The sequence below is a fragment of the Armigeres subalbatus genome, chromosome 2 (genome assembly GCF_024139115.2).
Source record: "Armigeres subalbatus isolate Guangzhou_Male chromosome 2, GZ_Asu_2, whole genome shotgun sequence".
Classification (NCBI taxonomy): Eukaryota; Metazoa; Arthropoda; class Insecta; order Diptera; family Culicidae; genus Armigeres; species Armigeres subalbatus.
The window spans coordinates 51,137,836-51,163,908 of NC_085140.1; the positions used below are offsets into that span (position 1 = coordinate 51,137,836).

Here is a 26,073-nt window from a genome sequence, read left to right on the forward strand (position 1 = left end):
AGACAGGAGGTTTGCGCAGGCCTAATAAGCCGCCTTTGAAAACAACCATTACGAACGACATAGAAGATAATACAACTCGATACAATCGGCAACGACCTAGGCGACGAAAAAAGGATCACGATTGAAAGCTTGGAACATGGAACTGGAAGTCGCTAGGCTTCGCAGGCTGCGACAGGATAATCTATGATGAATTACATCCCCGCAACTTCGACGTCGTAGCGCTGCAGGAAATCTGCTGGACAGGATAGAAAGTGTGGAAAAGCGGGCATAGAGCGGCTACCTTCTACCAAAGCTGTGGCACCACCAACGAGCTGGGAACCGGCTTCATAGTGCTGGGAAAAAGCGCCAACGCGTGATTGGGTGACAATCGATCAACGCAAGGATCTGCAAGCTGAGGATAAAAGGCCGATTCTTCAACTATAGCATCATCAACGTGCACAGTTCACACGAAGGGAGACCCGACGACGAGAAAGAAGCGTTCTACGCACAGCTGGAGCAGACATACGATGGATGCCCACTGCGGGACGTCAAAATCGTCATCGGTGACATGAACGCACAGGTAGGAAGGGAGGAAATGTATAGACCGGTCATCGGACCGGATAGTCTGCATACCGTATCGAACGACAACGGCCAACGATGCATAAACTTTGCAGCCTCCCGCGGAATGGTAGTCCGAAGCACTTTCTTTCCCCACAAAAATATCTACAAGGCCACATGGAAATCACTTAATCAAGTAACGGAAAACCAAATCGACCATGTTCTACTTGATACCTGATGGGCTACAGCTCTTCGATGAACCTACGTCGAATGGAGTATTCTTCTCCACTGGACTCAATCCTGGGACAATCGCTTCCAGTCGCCCTGAACATTGAGCGCCCTCAGGTCCTCTTCAACTGCAAAAAGCCATCGTGTACGTGGCCTTCCACGAAGCCTGCGGTCTCTTCCGGGTTCTTTATTAAATATTATCTTCACTAGACGTTCTTCCGGCATACGAACAGCGTGACTAGCCCACCGTAGTCTCCGTGTTGAATAAACCTTATAATATCCAGCCCTTCAACCCCCTGCTATAATTCGTGATTCATTCGGCGCCGTCAGATACCGTTCTCCTGTTTACTGCCGAGTATTGTCCGCAGCACCTTACGCTCATACACTCCGAAAACTCTCCGATCAGCCTCCTTTAACGTCCATGTTTCATAGCCGTATAAAGCTACCGGAAGAATCAGAGTAGTATACAGCGCGAGTTTTGTTTTCGTTTGCAGACTACGGGACTTAAGCTGGTTACGAAGTCCGTAATAAGCCCCATTTGCAGCTGCAATACGCCTTTTCACCTCGCGGGTAACATCATTATCGCACGTCACTACCCAAGAAACCAAAAGTACGGATAAGATGGGATGTTTTGGCTTAAGCAGCTTGCTTTTTAAGTAATTTTTGATATGGCTGGAGCGCAAAAAATGAGCTTTGAAGTTCTGTTAAGGTGCTTGGAACTCGATGTGAACCAAGAGTGAACTAATTGGTTCGGTTAGGAACAAATTTAAGTAAAATGTGAACTTTTGGTTGCTTGGGTAATGTTACAAGATACACAAATTCTTCTACCACTTCAAGCCTTTCACCATCCAGCACCATTTCGCTACCACCACCACTGATGAACCCACGTTGATTGCCGGCGACCATATACTTCGTTTTGCTGGTATTGGTTGTGAGTCCAATCCTCGCTGTCTCCCTCTTAAAAGACACAAAAGCCTCTTCCACGGCACGGCACGGATCAATCCCGATAATATCGATATCGTCCGCAAATCCCAGGAGCATATACGATTTTGTGATAATGGTACCGCTGCTTTGCACACCAGCTCTCCTAATCGCTCCCTCGAGCGCTGTATTAAACAGTAGATTCGAGAGTGCATCACCCTGCTTTAATCCATCTAAGGTAACAAATGACGTCGATATTTCATCCGCAACCCTTACACTTGATTTCGATCCGTCCAACGTTATATGAATCAACGTTATATGAATCAGCCGGAAAACCATGTTCAAGCATAATTTGACACAATTCATTCCGTTTCACTGAATCGTACGCCGCCTTGAAATCAATAAACAGATGATGTGTCTGCAAGTTGTACTCCCGGAATTTATCAAGGATTTGTCTCAGGGTAAACATTTGATCCGTCGTTGATCGGCCCTCACGAAAACCTGCTTGGTATTCGGCGACGAAGGACTCTTCAAGCGGTCTCAATCTGTTGAACAGAATACGGGACATAATTTTGTACGTACGGAGGGTTATTCCTTGGTAATTGGCGCACTTCAGTCTGTGCCCCTTCTTAAAGAGAGGACAAATGAGGCCGTCCAACCAGCTAGCAGGCATTTCCTCGTCTTCCCATATTTTCGACATAATATGGTGCAGAACTTCATAAAGCTGCTCACTGCCATGTTTGAGAAGTACAGCCGGGAGCTGGTCCTTCCCCGCAGCCTTATTGTTTTTCAGCTCTTTAACAGGTTTTTTAACCTCATCTAGTGTAGGCGACTCCACAGCTTGTACATCGTCGCATATATTTATTCTGCTCACCGATGCACCGTCACTTTCACTATTCAACAAAGTCTCGAAGTGTTGCTTCCACATGGCAGCCACTTCAGTTTTATCTGTCAGCAAATTCCCTTGTTGGTCGTTACACATGACGGGAGATGGCGCTGTCTTTCTCCGCACGCCATTGACAGACTCATAGAACCTCCGCATATCGTTCTGCTCCATTTTTTCCTGCGCCTCGCTAATCACTTGTTCTTCATATTCTTTCTTCTTCCTGCGGTGGATTCGTTTTCGGCTGCTTTTGCTTCCTTGTACCGATCTCTATTCGATCGGGTACCCGACACCAACATCCGGCTTCTGGCAACGTTCTTCTCGTCTGTCACTCTTTGATACTCCACATCGAACCAACCCTGGGTCGCCTTTGTGCAGTGCCTACCACTTCTCGTGCTGTTGTTCTCACCGCTCGATAGATCGACTCCCATAGATCGTTGATGTTGTCACTAACGTTGATATCACTTATCCGTTCGTCGAGTTTCTGGTGGTACTCAGTCGATAATCGCTGGATATTGAAACGCATCGTTCGCTGTGATCTTTCGTTCGATACAGTTGACAACCGTGATCGAATTTTACTGACAACGAGGTAGTGATCAGAGTCAATGTTCGCGTTTGAGTTTCAGGGGCATTCTTGAGCCCCTTCGAAACGCACAGAGGGTTACGGCAAGGTGATGATCTTTCGTGTCTGCTATTCAACATCGCTTTGAATGAGACAATACGAAGGGCAGGGATCGACACGAGTGGTACGATTTTCACGAAGTCCGTCCAGTTATTTGGTTTCGCCGACGACATTGATATCATGGCACGCAACTTTGAGAAGATGGTGGAAGCCTACATCATACTGAAAAGCGAAGCTAAACAGATTGGGCTAGTCATCAACACGTAGAAGACGAAGTACATGATAGGAAAAGGCTCAAGAGAGGTCAATGTAAGCCACCCGCCACGAGTTTCTATTGGTGGTGACGAAATCGAGGTGGTTGAAGAATTTGTGTACTTGGGCTCACTGGTGACCGCGCGCACTGGGAGTTTTAGAAAGGAAAGTGCTGTGTACCATCTATGGTGGTGTGCAGATGGCGGACGGCACGTGGAGGAGGCAGGGAATCAATATTCGAGCAAAGCCTAACAATATACTCTTTGTCATCAACAGAGTTTGTTACTGACAAAGGCACCTAGTGGCAAACCTTTATTTATCAGAACCCGAACACAATATGCCAAAAACCATTTGCCTTGCATGCTCTGATATTTCCGAGAATACGATGCTAATTTTGTAATCATTGTTCGATTCTCGAATATTTCCTTAAAGGCAGAAACTTCTTCTTCTTCTTATTGGCATTACATTAGAATATAAGTCGTAGTAGAATATAAGTCAGATCACGACCGTCTGTCACGACCATTGACCTGGTTGGGTCCAGTAAGCTTCGCATCACGGTCAGTGATCGCAAACAGGCCAACGAGATTGCCACCTGTGAGCTTTTCACTCTCGAATACATATAAGGTCTATTTACCGTCAGCAGTTTGTGAGATCGCGGGGGTGGTGACGGAGGGAAGTATGACATGCGACGATTTGAAGCAAGGTTTCGGTCGTTTCAAGAACGCTTCTTTGCCTCCTGTTTCGATACTGGATTGCAAGCAAATGTATTCGGTGTCGCAGGAGGGAGAGAAGCGGATTTATTCCCCGTCTGAATCTTTCTGCGTCACCTTTTCCGGGTCCGCACTACCTGGCAAACTTCGTCTACCTGTTCGGCTGTATGTACCGAAGTTGATGAATTGTGTTAATTGCAAGCAGCTGGACCACACCGCTCAGTACTGCTGCAATAAACCTCGCTGTGCATCGTGCGGAGAGAAGCATGTGGATGGCGCGTGCAAGACGCCACCGAAATGTGTCTATTGCAATGAAGGCCCTCCACAGGCTCTTGAAGCTTGCCCGACGTATACATACAGCGCCGAATCCACCAGAAGCGTTTTCTTCAGCAGCGTTCTCAACATAGCTACGCCGAAATGCTGAGGAAGGCCGTTTCACCAGTTGTTTCTGACACCATCTACTCGTCTCTTCCTTTGGACGATCAAGGTAGCTCTGATTCCGAAGTTGGAAATGGGGCCTTTGTTTTCAAAGGCTCAACGAGGAAACGAGTAAAACAAAGCCACACGGGTAAAAATCCGTTCCCGGAAATGAGAAAATAATTCATGATTTCATGAACCCAACGTGTTTTCATGTTATGAAAGTACACCATGAATATAAATCATGATTTCATGATTTATTTTCGCGTAACGCAACCAATGCGTTACGATTTGGTTGTTGAGATCGAAAAATAAGAAAAAAAGGTCAACAGGGGTTTTGAACTCGAGTACACCGAGTGAGAGTCCGGCATGCTACCTTTCAGCCGTTCTCACTTCTTGGGAAAGGAGTGATCGAAGTATAACCGGTTATGCATTTTGCCGACTGTTGAAGATTGCGCAGTACCATGAACAATGTTCCTGAAATCATGAATTATAATCATGATTTCATGAGCTGGCATGATTCATGATTTCATGATTTTTTATTCATGATTGTGGGTATGCATTTGTTTCCTTGCAGCGTCCCTCGAAAAAGTCTAGAAAACAGCCTCAAAGAGAGCCCCATTCCAACATGGCGAAATCAAACGCAGGTGGAACTCAAAAACGTTCAACTTTTGTGGTTACACATCAGGGCCCTGTAGCATAATCAGACTAATAATATTAGCTACAAGTTACAAGTTACAAGTCAACAAATTACAAGTACTTGTAATTTGCGTCGCATAATAATCTTTTGCCAACTAATAATATAAGTACTTGTATTATTAGTAAGGTTGAAATTACAAGTCCGTCAGGTTCATTTACCTGTCGAAATTCATCCGACAGTTCACTGTCAATGAGGAGGTAAACGATTTGTTTACGTTTGTTTGCAAATTTGTGGATAGAATATATATTTTGACTGCGATAGGTATGCACGGAACACTCTCTGTAAATTTATTGATTCCGCGGTTTAAGCCGGCTTCGTGGTTTTGGTATTTTTAACCAAGCCAATGTAATGCACACTGGAGTCGTTTTCACGTGATCTTTAGGATTGACTTAAGTTTTAATTAAGGCGAGTTACGCAAACGTATCCTCCATGATAAATCGAATCCCGCTAGACTTGTTTGTTGTGGGTTTTTGAAGAGGGTTTAATTTACGACTGTGTAAGACTTATGCGGGTTTAGATTTTGCTTCTAATTCGATTATGAAATTTGGACGATCTCTCTTTAGTTCAAAATCCTTGCTGATGAAAATATCGTAATAAATTCTACTCAGAATTTAGGTAATTTTCCGTTTTTCCTTTCTTTCCCATGATTGTTGTCAAACATAATGCAATATGTATGGTCTTAAACAAGATTGTTTAGTATAATAATACAATAATACAAATTTCAGTAAATTAATATATTCTCAATTTTGAGATGAATAAAGTCAACTTTGGGTAAACCAAACTCAGCTTTGGTTAATATGTTTTAAGTGGATTAAGTTAAACTACTAAGTATTAGGAAACTCATTTGACTCAAAATAGGGTTATTGGTCCAAAGTGCGGATTTGAGCTAAAACAACCCACTTATGAGTAGTTTTGGGTTTCTGTGTACTGCATAATTGCTAATGATCTTTAGCGCTCCATTTGAATACTTGATGTCAGCACTTGAATTACTTCTACTATATGCAAAGTCATTTGACAATTTTCATAATTCTCAGTGTTATATGGGAACGAGAAATTTATTCTTAGTGCCCAGTATGTATTTCATTATATGTTAATTTGAAGCAACTAGAATAATAGTTTCTTTCTCTGTTAAGTCGTTAAAAACAATTAAACTATACATAATTACTTTGCACAGCTAAAATAATAAAATAAAAGCTACTTGTAAATTAAATTACAGCACCATTCATACTTGTAAAAGAAACTACAAGCCAACGCTAATAGTTTCTACTTGTATTTTCTTTATGCAACAGTTACTTGTAAATTCCACTAATATTATTAGTGCGGTTTACTTGTAATATTAGTCTTGTAAATTCATACTTGTAGATTCATTATGCAACAGAAAAATACAAGTTACAAGCTACTCTACTAATATTATTAGTACAATTTCGATTATGCTACAGGCCCCAGGATGAACGTGAGTTTCCACCGCTTCCGGGGACATCTAAAATCCCAGATGCTCCATTTTTTGCCAGAAAGAGCGTGTTCAACAACCTCCGAGCACTCCAATGTTCACTTTTTCTGGCATCGTGGAGCTCATCCTCAACTTCATCGATGCTTCCGACCCCGTGAAGAACATGGCCAAAACTGTTCTTCCTATTCTGATTCCTCTACTGAAGCAACTGGCTGCAAAAATGCCCCTCCTCGAGTCATTCGTATCCTTCGATGACTAATTTCGTCGACAAGGCTCATATGATTTCGATTCTACAGTGGAACTGTCGAAGTATTCTTCCAAAATTAGATATTTTTAAATTTTTAGTTAACAAATTACAATGCGATGTTTTCGCTTTATGTGAAACATGGCTAACATCAGATGTAAGCTTTCATTTTCCCGATTTTAACATCATTCGCCGCGATCGGGCAAATCCATATGAAGGGGTGCTTTTAGGGATAAAAAAAATCATAAGGGTTGTGTACAAGACACGACCGCCCGACGTAAACTACGTAAAACAGTTTGGTGAAATTAAGAATCTAGTGCCAGTGCAAGAATACATATTTGCAGCAGCTCTCTACAATAACAATACGCGCTCGTTATTCTGCTACGAACGGCAACGTAATTCTGCTACGACGTCGTACTTTGAACAAATTCGTCTCGCCTCAATCTTCCTATGTTTAAAATGGTGTCCATGAGAAGAATCGATTAATTCCCAATAATGCATATTTCGAATCACTAACGACCACACGACCCACGCCATAGGCTGGAATAACAAAACCAAATAAGAATCTTGAAAGAATTAAACTTGACTGCCACTGAAGCCATCCATGCAAATACATATTTGTAGCATCTCCCTCCGACGCGCGCTCGTGATTCTGCTACGGACACCAGGCAACTTTATGGCGTCTCCAAGCGGTTAATTTGCACTTTTAAAAAAGTTCGCCTCGCCTCAATCTTCCTTTGTATAGAATGGAAGTCCTGAGAAGAACCGATTTTTCCAATATCCCATGTGTATTTGGAATAAAATTTGCTCAGCAACTCCGCCGATGCAGCAACAACAACTACTGGACTGCGCGACAGCCATCTGATGATTCGGCTCTACGCACGCCGTTAATTGCCAGATCCAAAAATGCTGCTTCTAACATGGATATAAAGATGTACTGCTGTTGCCACGACCGCCACCATTATCGAACAAAAAATTTTCATCCGCATCACCACAGCTGTTGTCGCTAGGACCGCTTCTGGACGCCTTGGTCCGCTTTCCATGAAATCCAGAATGAAAATGACGTGCGCACGCGAAACACGGGGCTTTTTATAAACAGGAAAAAAGAAGCAGTGGATCAAAAGGCCCGTACCTTACTGCAATCTGATGTCCGTGTTGGGGATTTAAGAACGGGATTGATTATTTTTGAATTTTTCACCCGGTTTGGAAAGAAATAACATTTTCAATAGTTTGCCGTTGATAATGAATAGTTTTAATACAATTAGGAAATTGGTGGAAAGTTTCCGAAACTGTTAATAACAAAATCTCGAAAATCCGTCGAAAGATAAAGTCGCCATTACCGTTTGAAATCTTACATGATTTCGTGACGGTCCCCAATTTGGAAATTTTCATTTTGCACCCCGTATCCGAGGCTTCCCCTTAGACGTAGTTAACATCAAAATGCGCGAACAAAAAACACGTCCGTACGTGCTGCTGTCTCGAACTGGAATGGGCCACGCGCGCGCGGGAGAGCAGTTTTCTTATAATCAATAAAGATGGCTCATTAGTCCCGCCTCTTTGTTGTCCGGTATGACTGCAAATATTGTGTAACCGTCACACACTCACCAAAGGGGCGTGGCTACAGGTTCAACTTTATTGATTACAAGAAAGCAGCTCTTCCGCGCGCACGAGCCATTTCGTTCGAGAGCTCCTACCGTTCGAGGAGCTCCTACCGGAAATTTTATTCCCGGCGAGGGTGTGGGTCGCGCGGTCGTCGTCATTAACATTAGCAGCGCTCAGTTAAAATTTTCTTGTATGATGTAGGAAGAATGACGGCTTTGGCAGGTTTTGTTCTATTGTTTTCTGGGTGGAGGGGAGTGGACGGTTGACCAAATTTTATGAAATTTGGCCACAATATTCTTTGATATGCAAAGAATGTTTAGGCCAAATTTGAGCATAATTAGTTACAGAAAAGCCCCTGACAATAATAGAACAAAACCTGCCAAAGCCGTAATTTCCCTTACTAACGATTGGCTACCATCAATGAAAGTAGCTCTTAAGTCACAACTTGAGGCGAGATGAACTTTGATCAAAGTAAAACCTAATTGCTTGGTGATAGCAGATTGTTTTCCGTCGGTAGTAGAATCACGAGAGCACGATTCAGAGAAACACTTATAATTTTTGGTAGATAGTCATCCATGCGAAAACATTTTTGCAGCTTCTCTGTTTTACGCGCGCTCGTGATTCTACATACATACAGAAAACATACGATGATTCAACTCATCCATAAGTTTTTAGGTGCTGAAATGCCACGAGCACGCGGGAGAGCAGTTTTCTTATAATCAATAAAGATGGCTCATTAGTCCCGCCTCTTTGTTGTCCGGTATGACGGCAAATATTGTGTAACCGTCACACACTCCCCAAAGGGGCGTGGCTACAGGTTCAACTTTATTGATTACAAGAAAGCAGCTCTTCCCCGCGCGCGAGCCATTTCGTTCGAGATGTCGCGTAGAGCAGACCGTGGTACCACCTTCGGCATCGGCGAAAATTTTAATCCCGGCGATGGTGTTGGTCGCGCGGTCGTCGTCATTAACATTAGCAGCGCTCAGTTTAAATTTTCTTGTATGATGTAGGAGGAATGACGGCTTTGGCAGGTTTTGTTCTATTATTGTCAGGGGGGTTTTTGTTGACCAAATTTTATGAAATTTGGCCACAATATTCTTTGATATGCTATGATATGATATGATATTTGATATGAAGTACTAACGATCGGCTACCATCAATGAAAGTGGCTCTTGGGAGCGTTCACAAATTACGTAACGCTTAGAGTGATGAGGGGGGGTTGGGCGAAGTGTGACGACCCATACATAATTTTTAGATGCTTCATACAAAAAGTGTAACATAGGGGGGAGGGGGGGTTGAAAATGCCCAATTTTTGCGTTACGTAATTGAAGGATCTTCCCTTAAGGTGACTTGGGGAGGCACTACACACCGTGTTATTTTTCCTATCTTTTGTCTCTTTCTAACATTGTCACCTCGTAATTTCGGAGTGGCGTATTTCGGTTTTCAGTTGTTTGATGTAACTGTAAATGTATCAGCATGTAGATTGCGAGTAAGCACGCGCCGGTGATACTTTTTCAAAATCATACTTGTTGTAGAAAAAAAACTAAGCATTAATGATAATCAATAGTATCAATAGAATTGGCAAATTGCTGAAGGTTTTCCGAATCGATTGATAAGCAAATGACGAAAATAAGATAAAGACGCTATTAGCGTTTAAAATCTATCCTAATTTTTCATCTCGGAACCGATTTCTTTTTCAATCATCAACAGGAAAAATACAAAATTAGAGTCTCGCGGGAAAATTTCATGTTGTGCCGACAACATCCAAATCGTTGCAAACGCCACATTAGTGAATAAATTGCTGTAGCAATCTTCCGATGACAGCCTATGCTCGAACCGGCACTAATGCTATGATTCCGCTACCGATGCCAAACAATTATGCTTTGTTCTATGAAGAAAGTTCGTCTAATATCAACATTCTCAATCACTAAAATCATACAACTCCGAATTACGCTAGAAAATTTCACCGAAGAATTTTCCAGTTCCTAACGGTTGCACTTTAGGAAAATTATTTCAACTTAACCTTCCTCCCAAATATAATGATGGTCCTGAAAAGAACCGATTAATTGCCACTTATGTGTCTTATCAGCAGCCACTGGGCTGCGCGACCGCCATCCGATGATTCGGCTCAACGAACGCCGTCGATTGCCAGATCCGCCGAAGATGGGACACGGATGAAAATGATGTGCTGCTGCTTCCACGACCGCAGCCACCACCGACCGAAAAAATTTCATCCGCACCACCACACCGCTGAGACAGCCGCTGTCACTGGGACCGCTTCTGGACGCCCTGGTCCGCTCGCCGTGACATCCAGAATGAAAATGATGCGCGCACGCGAAACACGGGGCTTTTTATACACAGGGAAAACGAAGCAGTGGATCAAAAGGCCCGTACCTTACTGCAATCTGATGTCCGTGTTGGGGATTTATGAACGGATTTGAATTTTTCACCCGGTTTGGAAAGAAATAACATTTTCAATAGTTTAACGTTGATAATCAATAGTATCAATAGAATTGGCAGATTGCTGGAGAGTTTCTGAATCGATTGATAAGCAAATGTCGAAAATCCATCGAAAGATAAAGACGCTATTAGCGTTTGAAATCTATCCTAATTTCGTGACGGTCTCGAATTTGGAAATTTTGGTTTTACACCCTGTATCTGAGTCTTCCCCTTAGACGTAGTTTACGTCAAAAACATAAACCGCTCCAACTGTTGGGTAAGGCAATCACTCATAGCATGTCTTCTAAATACCTCGGTGTCTGGTTCGACTCGAAATGTACCTTTGGGAAGCACATTGTGTATCTGACACAAAAATGCCAGAAAAGAATCAACTTCATGCGAACGATAACGGGAACTTGGTGGGGAGCGCATCCCGAAATCTTATCTTATCTTATCGCGTTGTACCGACCAACCATTCTGTCGGACCTGGAATACGGTAGTTTATGCTTACAGTCCGCGGCTAAAACACACATGCTGAAGCTTCAACGGATTCAGTACCGCTGTCTCCGTATCGCGTTGGGTTGTATGAATTCGACTCATACGATGAGTCTGGAAGTACTTGCGGGAGTACTGCCACTTACAGATCGTTTAGCGGCATTATCGCTCCGGTTCCTCATCCGCTGTGAGGTTCTCAATCCATTGGTCATTGACAACTTCGAGAAGCTGCTCGAACAAAACCCTCAATCTCGATTCATGAGTATTTACCACTGGTATATGACGCTGGAGGTAAGCCCATCTTCGGTTGACACCAATCGTGCTAATTTCTTAGACTCTTACAGTTCCTCTGTTACTTTTGATCTGTCCATGAAGCAGGAGGTTCATGGAATACCAGACTTTCTTCGTGCGGAGGTCATACCTCCATTATTTGCAAGCAAATACGGGCACGCCAGCGAGGAGAGAAGCCGAGAAGCGGGTCAAAAATGGATGACTCTACTGGTTTCGGTGTTTTTAACGTTTTTCATAGCGCCTACTTTAGGCTGAAAGAGCCTAGTTCCGTGTATACTGCTGAGCTAGCAGCTATACACTATTCACTCGAACAAATCGCAATGGAAGGTGATATTTACGATCGGAAAATCACCTTTGATGAGTTTTTCACCTTAGTTCGTCAGGAAACTTTGAACAGCTGGCAACAGAAATGGAACAATGGAGAGTTGGGTAGATGGCTGTATTCAATTCGCCCGCAGGTGTCGAAGCATCCATGGTTAAAAAAATTGAATATGGGACGAGACTTCATTCGAACCATGTGTCGTCTAATGTCCAATCACTATACTTTTAATGCACATCTTCTCATAGTGGGGCTCTCGGGAGGAAATCTCTGTGTTTGCGGCCAGGATTATCAGGACATCGATCATGTCGTGTGGGCGTGCGAGGAGCATCGTGGCCCCAGATCTGCGCTAACTGAACATCTCCGGGTCCGAGGAAAACAACCAAAGCCTATTAGGGAAGTGTTGTCGGGACTTGATCTCGAGTACATGTCCCTGGTCCACCAATTTTTGAAAGTTGCCGATGTAAAACTGTAATCATTGTCTGCCCATTCCCTTGTCTGTCATACCCCATTACCAAGGCCGGATTTATGGGGGACGTGGCCCCAGGCCCCCACTAATCTTATGTACCAAAACCAACCTTTTTTTTGTATATTTTGGGGCCCCACATACCGTCGGCCCCGGAGCCCCCTTCCGGCTAAATCCAGCCCTGCCCATTATGAATGTCTTCCTCTTGTTGTACATTTGTATGTCTGTCGTTAATCCCTTCTGTATGTCTTCCTCTCGTTGTTGTCTCCCAAAAAAAAGTTTGTTTGTCCCGTTACAGATGTTAAACATCGCGAGGAATGTCAACTTTGTAAATATCAGCATCGTAATTACTTAAGTACCCTAAAATCCTTTCCTTTCCTACTGTATTATTGTATTCCCTAACCTCGACCAAACCGCGGATCTTTCAGTTCCCCAAAACTAACACTTTGTATCAGAATCAAGAAATGTATTGTTAAACTTGATTTCGGCTCCATAACGCTTCACGGCAAATGAGCCTTCCAAATAAATGAAAGATTAAAAAAAATGTGCCCTTGGTTTACGATGAACTGAAATCGCTAGTAGTAAAAATATGGAAAATTACGTTTTTCCATACTAATTTCCAAGCAAACTATAAACGCGATGCGGGAAGCAAGGGAGCAACCAACTTTCTTTTTTTCATGCGCATTATAAAATGAAATAAGAATAATACTTGTTATGATCAAAACCCTTGTATCCAAGGTCGCCCCCCCCTAAATGGTGGAATGATTGAACGGGGACTGAAATGAATTCGCTTAAACATGTGCACTTTACAATCCAATCATATTCAGAAATAGGTTTTTGAAATTCAAAAGATTCCCAAAAAACTTATAAGGGTATCCAGGATCCATACTATATGAAAGTTCAAAACAACTCGAAACATTTCGGGATCAAGGATTCTCCTAGAAATCCTTCTAGAAGCTCCCCTGGGAACTTCTAAATTCCTCCGGAAGTTATCCACAAATTCCTCTGAAAATCGTTTGAAAATCCTTCTCCTGTAATTGTAATTTCTCCTTATCTAGAAACCCCCAACTAAATTTTTTTTAGGAAATTCATGAGGAAGTTTCTTGAAGATTTACTTTCTTCCCTTCAAGTTTTATTTCTAGACATTTCTGCGGCATTTCGTCCAAGAAAATCTCCGGCATTTCCTTCAGGAATGCATTCTAGAGTTCCTCCAAGAATACATACGGAATTTCATCCCAAAATTCGACTAGAAGTTTCTTCAGTAATTTATGACGGAAATCCTCCGATTTCGCTCCATAATTTCATCTGCTAATCTATAAAAAAATCTTCTAGAAACTGCTTCGGGCATTCCTCCAGGAACTCTTACTTAAATTCCTCCGGGATAACTTCCAGGAATTTTTCCGGGAATACCTCTATAAATTCAATAGCGAAATCCTCTAGAATTACATTCTGGAATTCTTTCCGCAATTATTTCAAAATATCCTTCAAGAATTCCTCTAGAAATTTCTTTAGGAATTTTTCCAGGAATTCGTCCAAGTATTTCCCCGGAAATTCTTACCTTCCTTCAGGAATTTCTCCGGGATTTTTTTCGCGAAATTTTCCTAGAATTCTTTCCGGACTTCACTCGGAATTAACTCCAGAAATTCATTCGGAAATTAGTTCTTCCAAGAATTCTTCCAGGAATTTCTTCAGAACAAACAAAGAACAGCAACTCATCTGGGGATACTTTCAGGATTTCATCTAGGAATTTCTGCATTAATTCCTCCTGGTATTTTTTCGGGAATTCCTTCAGATATTTCTCCAGAAATTTCTTCATGAACTTCTCCAATAATTATTTCAGTACTACCTTGTGAGGATTCCTCTGGAAATGCTTGTGAGAGTTCCTCCGGGAGCTCCCCCAGGAGTTTTTTTTTTCCAAAAGTTCCTCTAGTAATCCCTCCAGGAATTTCACAGGGGGTTCTTTGAGGATATTTGGCAGGAATTTTAAGGTAAATGGGATATCGTAAGTTCCTCTAGAAATTCAACTCCGGGTTTTCCATCGGCTGTTCCTCAAATTTCCCCGGGAATTCCACTAGTAGTTCCTCCGGAAATTCAATCAGACTTTCTTTCAGGAATTCAATTAGGCTTTCTTTGGGAATTCATCTACAATTTCCTTCAGAAGTTCCTCCGGGAGGTCATTTAAGAATTCTTTTCGGAGTTTATCCTGGAATTCTTACGGAAGTTCATCCAGAAGTTTCTAGGAGAGTTCCTCCAGGATTTCCTCCGGAAATTCTTCCTGTAGTTGTCCAATAAATTTATCTAGAAGTTCCTCCGGCAGCTTTTCCGAAAATTCCTCTGACAATTTCTCCGGGAATTCCTACAGAAATTCCTTTGGGAGTTCCTCCGGAAATTACTCCGGAAGTTCCTTCTCAACGGAACACCCGAAGGAACTGCCGGTGAAAGTCCCGGAGAAATGCTCATAAAAACTGCTGGTGGATCTCCCAGAGGAATTCACGTAGGAACTGCCGAAGAAGCTCCCGTAAGAACTCCCGGAAGAATTTCAGGAGAAACTCCTAAAGAAATTCCTAGAGGACCTCCCGGAGGAACTCCCAGAAAAACTATCGGAAGAACTTCGGGAGGAATTTCCAGCTAATTTTCTGGAGAAAGCCTAAATGATTACCTGAAAAAAAGCCTGAATGATCTCCTGGAAGAGCTACTGATGGAACACCCGGTGGAATCTCTGAAGAAACTCCCGGGAGAATTTTTAAATGAACCCCCGGAGGAACTGCCAGTGAATCTACCAGAAGACTTCTCGGAAAAAAATCTTGGAGAATTCATCTTATGGACTAATCTCGTCTAGCTGAAAGCTTTGTAGGGGTATGTAGCAGGACCATCATCATCATCAGAGGACCTCCCGGAGAATTCCTGGAGGAATTCTTGGAGGATCTGCCGGTTGAACTCCTGGAAGAATTCCCGGAGAAATTTTCGAAGAAATTTCTAGAGGATGTCCAGTGGAAATCTTGAGGTTTCCACCGGAAATCTTTCAGGATTTCTTTAGGAATTAATCTAGCAATAACTCCAAAAATTCCATTGTTGATTTTATTTTCGGTATAATTTCTGTATAAATTTTCGGTGAAATTCCTGGAGAAATTCTTTGAAATTTTCACAAGAAATCATTCGAAACTTTCACGGAAAAAAATATGGAATTGACACAGGAAGTTCGAAGATTTTTCGCGAAATTCTCAGTAATGTTTATTGGCAGTTCTGCGGAATTTCCACGGAATATTCTTAGGAATTCCAAGGTACAATTTTTCAGATTTTTTATGAGAAACAGCACGAAAGAATTATCTGAAGGATTCCCTGCAGAACTTATAAAGGAATTCGTGGAGGACTTCTTGGAGTAAATAATGGTGGATTTTTTGGTCAATTCCCGGCGAAATTGATGGTGGAATTCCTGAAGACATTGCCGAAGAAATTGCTGGAGGCATTCCTGAAGAATCCGGGCGTGAATGCGTCACGTTTATTGGCATTACGTTTTAGTACAATGCGCTGACTTCAACGCTGACGTGCAACGCGCTCTTGTGATTAAGCCTTTACTGTTGTTTGTGGATTTGGTTTCAAAGTATTTGGAGCTTAGAAGGAAAAAGTACCAAGCACTAATATTCTGGTGTTTTTATAAAACTACTATAAAACTACGATTCAGAAGACCTAAAAAATTTGCCCCCCTCCCCTAATCGAAATCCTGGCTACGCTCATGCTTGTATATTTTATTTTTTTATTTTGTATTATACATTATATATATGTATGTATATATATCCAAATCTACGTAGTAATCTACAAGATCCTTCTCATTAAAATATATTCCAGCTTATTACCATTTACCAATCTGAAGCAGACGAACAACGGGGAGCAACTACAGTTATGTATTAAAAAGAATCGTGGACCATAAACCAGAGCCAGGAGAATTCATATAAATAAAATATTACAAGAAAGACAAGATAGCAAATATAAGAAATGTCTTCATTTAATCCAGTTCCAGTAGTTCGGTATAAAGGGAAAACTTATTTTGTTACATTACAAGAAGCTATAGCTATATGTTAAAAAGTACGTTCTATCACTAATCATCAAATTAATATAAAACGCAATATGATGGAAATAATGGGATCTATCCCCATTAATTGCTGCTTTGACTTCTCTAACTTTTCGCAATATATTTTTTGATGATCGAGAAAGGCATCATCACCGCTGGGTGGATTATTCTGGTTTTTTTTGTAAGATATCTTGGCTGTGCAAATGCACAGCACATGCTTCGAAATGGACAAATTGATATGAAATTTGCGAAAAAGAATCCACGTGTCTTAGAGGGACTCTAACCCTCAACCTCCTACTCTCTAGATAGGCGTGATAACCCCTACACAACAAGACCACTTAAAGGTCACGTTTGCGGAAAAGCGATCAGAATTCGAGTACCTCCACCGCGGTTAGCTCTTTTTTGTAAATTGAATATCTTTCGGATGCTTGATTTGTCCAATCTCCAATCCACCCGCAACCCCATATATGGGAGGTGCTTGGGAGCGCTTGATACAAACTATCAAACGAATTTTAGCTAGCATGAAACTTGATCGTACACCCACCGACGAAGTTTTGCGTAACGCACTGATCAAAATAGAAAACATTGTCAACAGTAGGCCTCTAACACATGTCCCAGTTAATAACGAGTCGTCGCCAGCCTTAACACCAAACCATTTCTTGGTTGGATCTTCGAACGGCTTCAAGCCCGTTATTCCGTATGACGACGGCGCGGTGCCATGGCGATGCGATATTCCTGGCAAACCTCCGACATCCTCGCGAACTATTTTTGGAAGAGATGGGTTAAGGAATACACTCCGTCGCACTAAGTGGTTCAACGTTGCAAAGCAGATTGCGCTGGGAGATGTGGTTGTAATAGTGGACTCTACGCTTCCTAGGGATTGCTGGCCCAAAGGAAGAGTAATAACCGTTAAGCAATCAAAAGACAGACAGGTTCGTTCAGCGACGGTTCGAACCAATTCGAGGATATACGAACGGACATCATTGGAAACAAGAGTATGCTGAACCAGGGTTCAACTACTGAGGGGGACTGTTGCGAACATCCCTATAATGGTGTCGAGCCTTCTGCCCAGCACCCTGCACACTTGGACGAAGTGTCAGCTGATAGGGAATGACAAGCAGGTTTGACAGCTAGTTATACGATCGCGCGGTTCATAACACTGAATTTTGCATTTCACATATGAATTTCATTAATATTAAGCTAAATAATTTGTTGGTTTACCGCACACGAAACTGAAACATAAGTGCATTAGTAATCAGGTGATCACTTGAAGTTCATGATACTAAACTAGATCCAATTTAAATACCTCTCTCGCAGCGCTCATAATCTAGAGAAATTTGCTGCATTGCTACAGTTTATTTATATGGAAGCAGTTTATTATTAAATTGAAACATTAATAGGACGAACTCGAATTAAAATACTAAATTAAACTAGATTAGGTTACCTGAGCATCATAGAACTATAGACCGGGTTACGAAACGCCAATTTGAATATTTATAGAAGCATAAAACGTAAGTAAAACAAATGTGCAACATAACGAAAATAACCCTAATTGTGAAACTATAATTACAGGAAACTTTAACGTTGCTCTAATAAACTCGTTTGAAAGTTCGTGAAGCTTTGTTCTTGATTAAGTTGTTTAAAAACAACATTGTAGCTTTGGCAGATACGCATTTCGACCAGTAAGGACGTCTTCAGTGTCTCGTACTTGACTCGACTTTGTCGCCTTACTTTTGAGGTCGAAATACGTATCTGTCAAAAGTACAATAGTAGTAGTGTGGAATTTAATGGAAATGAACAAACTCGTCATTCCACTAAAAAGCTTAAAATAATTTTTGTTTCAGCATTTTGCAAAACAAGTAGATTTATGACATTATTTTTTATTTATTCAGACTAAGATCGAAGTGGTCTATGCAGTACAAAAGAGTCTTCTCCATTCGGCTCGGTGCATGGCTACAAGTTGCCATCCACGCAGTCTACGGAGGGCCTGCTGCGCACCTCGCCTTCTTGTGCCAGTCGGTGATACGCAGCACTTTCCTTTTGAAAACTTCAAATGCGCGTTGGTCCTCTACGGGCATCGTCCAGGTCTCGTGTCCGTATAGTTCTACCGGTCCAATGAGCATTTTGTAAATAGTCAGTTTGGTACGGTGGCGAATTCTATTCGATCGGAGCGTCTTGCGGAGTCCAAAGTACATACGGTATCAAACTTCAGCATTTTGCAAGAGTGGTCCTGAGGTCAGTTCCGAGGCTCTAATAGTCGCTTCAGGAAGCATTAAAATCGGCCATTTTCAAAATATCACACTGTGGGCAGATTGATACCCATTTCGGACGATCTTAGTGTGGCCAATATCCCTAGAAACATATTTGGATGTCACAATCCTACTAGTCTTACAAAACGCTGATGTTAGTAAAATCAATCACAAATCTCAATCATCGAGTCCTACCGTGCGAGCAAACTCAATTGCGAATTAAAGGAATGCATCAGGGATGAGTTTTTCATGCTAAATCGCATCGTTTCGCTCATTTTCCAAAAAAAAAAATCATTTTGCTCCAAAATCCGTTTAAAACCAATTTGAGAGCAATTTTTGTTTACACATGCAAGAGTAACTATTGTTCTATGCAATAAACGTCAATTAATTGTTTTCAACGAAGGAGAACACAAGACAATCTACGATGATTCAAAAGAATGACTCAATTCAATCTTGAGTTTTTTTTGGTGCTGATTTGGGTGCGTATTAACTCACACTTGATTTGAATCGTTCATGAGTTTTGAGTTTTCCCAACACTAGATCCCCAGAATCACATCCGGATTGTCTTGCAAAATGCTGAGGTTTGATACCCATATTGTCATAGTTTGCTACATTTCGAAAATAGCCGATTTTGACCCAGGGTTTCTAATGTCCCCAGAATCATATCCGGATTTCATAATTACATTTATCTTGCAAAATGCTGGAGTTTGATTCCAATATTGCTAATATGCAGAGAAAATATTGAACTGGCCATTTTAGAGCTGGTTCCCAAAGGGTCACTTCAAAGAAACCTGTTGTTGGCCATATCTTGAACAGGTGTCACCATGATTTTGGTTCTTATATAATCTCTATCTACAAATCTACCGAAACGAAATAAACGTCATTTTCTTGGACGATATTTTAACGATATAACCAAAAAAGGAAGTTGTAGTCAAATTTACTGCATCTATAATAGAGATAGCAAAATGTGATGTTTCAGATAAGCGCTTGATAACCCTATTTATCTGATTTTAACTGTCGTAGCTGTGAAAATTGTCTCGAATTCCGAACAAAGTGTTGAAAATTTTAAACAGCAATTTTATGCATGAATTAGGCGAATTTTCAATACAGTCCTACGTAACAAAATCTGTTTACTTCTTTGGCATCATGTTCATCTCTGGAACAGAGATCATTTGGAAATAGCAATAAAATAATTCGCCACACCTCATGGTTTTCACGGAGGCATTTTCTCACGAGAATCTATTGATAATCCGATCCAAAAGAAGAGGAAAAGACTTGGTGATTCATATGCGTATATTATTATTCATATCGTACTGTTTGTGTGACGACTGTTTCTTTTGTATTTTAGTAAAAAAAAACGGCTACTCAGTCTAAATTTTGTAAAACGAGTATGTTATTTACCCAACGTTTCGACACGGGGATTATGTCTTCCTCAGGGGGAAAATTTTGTCGTTTTTTGTCTATTGTTTGGTCTAACATTAACTGTCACGGTTGAAAATTTGGTTTGTTGGTACATTTCTTCGGAACCACTGCACTTAAAAATGTTTGTACTCGCCGGCAATGGCGCTATTTCTACTCAACCCCCCTATCCTGAATATTCTATTGGTAACCAACCGTGACAGTTAAAGTTAGACCAAGCAATAGAAAAAAAACGACAATATTTTCCCCCTGAGAAAGACACAATCCCCGTGTCGAAATGTTGGGTAAATAACATAGGGGGAAAGACGGCTTTGGCAGGTTTTGTTCTATTATTGGCAGGGGGGTTTTTGTCGACCAAATTTTATGAAATTTGGCCACAATGTTCTTTGATATGCAAAGAGAATGTTTAGGCCAAATTTGAGCCTAAACAGACATAAAAAAATCGAAAAATAAGATTTCGTTATGCTTTATTTCCGCGAAATTCCGCGGAATTTCATTTCAAATTACCAGAAACGATTTTTTTTCGAAATGCCGCATATCCTTTCATAATTGTTGAGTTCCAGTAAATTTCAAATTTGAATTGGTTATTAGAAGTTTTTGGAAAAATGCGTCTCATATGAAATTGATTTAATGTGACACTTCCGTTGACACCGGTTCATATATGTATGAACATCATCACCTTGAACTATGTTTGTCAATATTCTCGTTTCCAAAACAGTTTGCTCCCAATTAGGTTCTGCAGCGACTGTATGTAACCTCAATCTGGTGACAGATTAGTAGTACCGTCGTTCGGGGTGTCATTGGGCCTAGGGGTTAAGATTGGGCCAAAAACGAAAAATGTTTCCACTACTAATATCTCAGAAACTGTTACGAACTGTGATGAAAACTTTAAACGGTTCGAAATTATATTAAAATTCACGTCTAGGAAATCACAAAACAAATTCCAAGAACTAATTGTGCTCGTACCATAATGTTTGGAATTTGAATGTAAAACTATTGATCGAATGAACCCGTATTAAAGTCAGTAATGCCCCTCAAATCTGTTACTTAACTAGTTTTTATATCGTGTTATCATGGTGGTTATCATGTTACGATAATCTGTTGTTGTTTTATCGAATTTTATGGATATTTTGTATAGTGGTTCTAGTTTTTCGTAGCAACGAGCGATGTACGCTAAAGCTAAAAAGGGGTGAGATTGGGCCAAGCCTTTGGTTGATTTGCCTTACATAATAGGCAATTATTTTTAATGAACGATTGATTCGAGGAAACGTCACCGCTGAACTTTACTGGGCCCAATGTCACCCCCTGTGAAGGGTGAGAATAAGCCAATTTTAAACAGCATATAACTTTGAAGAATTTCCCTCATTCAACATTTTTTCCCCACACTGTGGTAAATTTATTATTCAAGCTTGTACCAAACTAATTAAAACTTGAATCCAATGTAAACTACTAGAGCTTTGTAACATTTACTTGGAATATACCACATTTTGGCCCAATGACACCCCTGATGACGGTACTTCTTGTTGGACTCGGGGGCAGCCAACCAAACACGAACTCGACCCTTGTTTTTTTTTCTTCCTAAGGAATGGAGGGGGAATCTGCTCAACAGACATCCTGGGTTGTCCAGGAAGTGCGGGGTTAGGGGCCACCTCCAACAGCAAATGAGGGAGGCAGGACTGCATCCCCGACCCGCTAAACCGTTTCCATTGCCGCCAAGCCCATCGTCCCTTCGGTACAACCAGAAAGTAATGCTTCAAAGGGGAGCCAGTGCATAACGCACCCTCGAGGTTAGCTGCGTGTCCTTGCAGCATCGAACATCGTGACTCGCTTTTTTAGAAGAACACCATGGTATCGTGCCAGCGCATTGCCGGCTTTCCAGGTGGCTTACCACGCCCTGTGTCCTCGGAAGGTGGGAAGGGTCGACTTCGCGCCTGCTTCCCTCTGCACGACTGGTATCAAGAATGATGATGCCGCGTGCACTCCAAATTGACCTTTCTGCGATAGGGCCTATTCGCCAGCACACAGAGGGACTTGCCGACGCGGTGCCTACGCCTGCCCCAGCCTTGACGAGGACCCCTTTCCGTCCTCGGGCTCGGAACCCGACCGGTTGACCGACGCCGCGAAAGCGACGATACCATGTTGTTCTTCACGCGGCCACTTGTTCGATAAAAGAATCGAGTTCGACCACAGGGCACCGGTATGACCCATGAAGCCGACTCCGAACCCTTGGTCCACCTCTTATTTGCGCCTGAACTAGCCATTCCTCGAGTCCACGCACCACCTTCTGTGTAGGTCCGAGACAATTTGGACGATAGCCGGTAAAACGGCGTTCCAGCCAACTTCATCTTTTCTTTACACATCCTCCGAACTAGGTTGTCCGGGGTAGTGTCCAGACCACATGTGGCAAGCATGTGGTCACGCATTGTGCGAAAACACGGGCACACGAACAACACGTGTTCCGCCGTTTCCTCTAAACCAACGCACACCGGACACTCGGGCGAGGCCGAGTGTCCGAACCGGTGTAGGTACTGTCTGAAGCAACTATGGCCTGTAAGGACCTGGGTCAGGTGGAAAGTGATTTCCCCATGGCGCCTCTTGACCCACGTACCTATCTCCGGTATCAACCTATGTGTGCATCTACCCTTAGTGGAACTGTCCCACGCACACTGCCATTTGACCATTGAGGTCAACCTGACAGTCCTACGGATGCCTCTCGTGCCGCGCATTTCGAAGCACTCTATGTCTTCACCGATAACGATGTCAATAGGCATCATACCGGTGATGACGCAGAGTGCATCGTGCGACACGGTACGGTACGCGCTCGCAACTCTTAGGCACATGAGCCTATACGTACTTTCTAACTTCGTTCTGTCGCAGTTAATATGCTGGGCCGTGCCCCAAGCTGGCCCCCCATACCTCAGTATGGACAGAGCAACGCTAGCCAGAAGCTTGCGCTTGCTGGCATAAACCGCAGAGCTATTGGACATCATCCGGGACAATGCCACTATAGCTGTGGAGGCACGCTTGCAGGCGTAATTGACGTGGCTACTAGAGTGGGGCGCAGTTGTATGGAAAAACTCAAACTTCGTCCGATCAAGTGAGATCAAGGTTTTTCTGAATCGTTTTGGGACCCCAATCAACTGTGCAAAATACGGGCTCGATTGGTTGCGACCTCGCAACCTGCCGCATCGCGTTTTAAATTTACATGGAAATTAGTATGGGAAAACGTACTTTTTTACATTTTTGCTATTAGCGGCTTCAATTTATCATCAATCACGTAACTCAATACGTTAGCATATAGTCTGGAAGATGCCGAAAGACTTTGCCGAAGAAGGTACATAGCTGGAAGGTCTACAAAAAATGTTATCACGTTTTGAAAATTGATTGTTCAAACCATATGCAAGAAATCAATGTTTCTGCCAGCACTACCAGACGACCTATGGGTATCAAAGGGCAAAACCCATATTCCTTCTTGTCGGATTTTTTTCTTTGTGAAATGATTGCGGATAGCTCCCATAAGCTCTAAAGCCCTATAAGATCAATTATTTTGAAATAACACTCAGTTAAATTATTGGTCTACGTAGTTCGGCAGTGCTGGCAGAATAAACGATTTTTTGCATATGGTTTGAACACTCAATCTTTGAAGCGTTATAACTTTTTTCGTCGACGTTCCAGCAACGTGCCTTCTTCAGCAAAGTTTTTCGGCATCCTTTGGGTTATACTTTAACGCAATGAGTCACTTGGTTTACGATGAACTGAAACCTCTAGTAGTAGAAATGCAAAAATATACGTTTTCCCATACTAATTTCCATACAAACTTCAAACGCGATGCGGAAAGCAAGGAAGCAACCAATCGGTCCCAAATTCTGCACAGTTGTTCAGGACCCTGGATGGCTTCGAAAAACCATTGATTTGAAAAAATGACCACGACGCCCCACTCTAGTGGCTACCAAAGGTAAGCTTATCGTCGATCATTACCCCCAAGAGTTTGATGGAGCGTTCAGAGGTGACCGTGCAGTTGCCTGCCCTTATAACCGCTTGTTGCTCCGACTTTCGGTTGTTAACAACAACCACCTCAGTTTTGTGGTGAGCCAGTTCTAACTTCCTGGAACTCATCCACTCCTCCACAATTGCGATCAAGTGGGCTGCAGTCAACTCCACCTCTTCGATCGATTCGCCGTAGACCTCCAGCGTAATATCGTCAGCGAAGCCGACGATTACCACGCCCACCGGGAACTTCAACCTCAAGACACCGTCGTACATGACGTTCCATAACACCGGACCAGTATGGAACCTTGCGGAACCCCTGAGGTTATGTCAACGCACTTCCGACCCGCCTCCGTGTCGTATACCAGTACTCGATTCTGGAAGAAGCTTCCGAGAATCTAGTACAGGTACTCGGGAATTACAAGACGCAGGAGCGCATCTGCAATAGCTGCCCAACTGGCACTATTGAAAGCATTCCTCACGTCGAGAGTCACTACTGCACAATAGCGAACTCCCATCCTCTTACGCTGGATAGCTATCTCCGCGGATTTGGTAACCGACAAGATAGCGTCTACGGTCGACTTACCCTTTCGGAAGCCAAACTGGTTACTCGATAGACCATCCGCACCCTCCGTGCGTATCAACAACCTGTTGAGGATGATCTTCTCGAGCACCTTTCCCGCCGTATCAAGCAGGCATATTGGTCTATATGCCGACGGATCCCCCGGTGGTTTTCCCGCCTTTGGCAATAGGACCAAGCTCTGCCTTTTCCATGCTTTAGGGAAGACTCTCTCGTCCAGGCATCTCTGCATGACAGATCTGAACATCTCGGGAGCCTCAGCAATGGCCGCTTTGATGGCTAGGTTCGGAGTACCATCCGGTCCTGCCGCCTTACCTACACTAAGGGACTGTACAATCCCCGCAAGTTCCGCCACAGTTACTCTTCCCTCGTCGGCCACCCTGGCCCCTGGCAGCTCCACAAAGGGAGGCCAGGGACTTGGGTCGTGACGTGGGAAGAGCCCCGCGATGATTCTCTACAGCATCTCTGGAGACCGCTCTGTAGGGGCCATCGCCCCACGTGTCTTGGCCATTACGACCCTATAGGCGTCACCCCATGGATTCGCGTTGGCATTATGACACAGGCCCTCGAAGCAGGCTTTTTTGCTTGATCCAATCTCAGTCTTCAGAGCGGCTCTAGCAGCCACGAACGCCACCCGTCGTTCAATATGCTCCTCTTCTGTGCGTGCTCACTGTATCCGCCTCCTTGCCCGTAGGCAGGCGCGGCGCAGGTTCGCATTTGCTTGAGTCCACCAGTAAGCTGGTGGCCTCCCATTCCTAGGGTGGACTTTCCTAGGCATGATGGCATCGCATGCACGCGAGAGTACTGTTACCAGCTGCTCGCCGCTCAGACCGAGAGTATTGTGCTCGCGGCGGAGCGCTTCCTTAAACACCTCGTCGTCGAAGTATGATGTCTTCCACATACGAGGACTAGGCCTCGCCCCTTCTTCCGTCCGCTGAATGCTGGTCGTATAGTCGATACTGTAGGGAACCGCCAGGTGGTCGCTGTGAGTGTAGCCATCATCTACCCTCCAGTTCGAACTACTCGTTTGGCCAGGGCTCCGGAACGTAACGTCGATAATCGACTCGGCCCCGTTCCAGCTGTAGGTACTTTTGGTACCGACATTATCCAAGTCCACATCCAACATGGCCAGTGATTCCAGTAGGATCTGCCCCCGTTGATTCGTGGATCGGCTTCCCCGATTCAGTTCAATA

The 26,073-nt window shown here is 43.0% G+C and overlaps 1 protein-coding gene across 2 annotated transcripts in view; it reads right to left on the reverse strand.

Annotated features, from left to right (window-relative positions):
• LOC134208652 (protein artichoke-like) overlaps positions 1 to 26,073 on the reverse strand; it is a 181,347-nt gene that overhangs the window by 3,320 nt on the left and 151,954 nt on the right. The window lies entirely within an intron of this gene.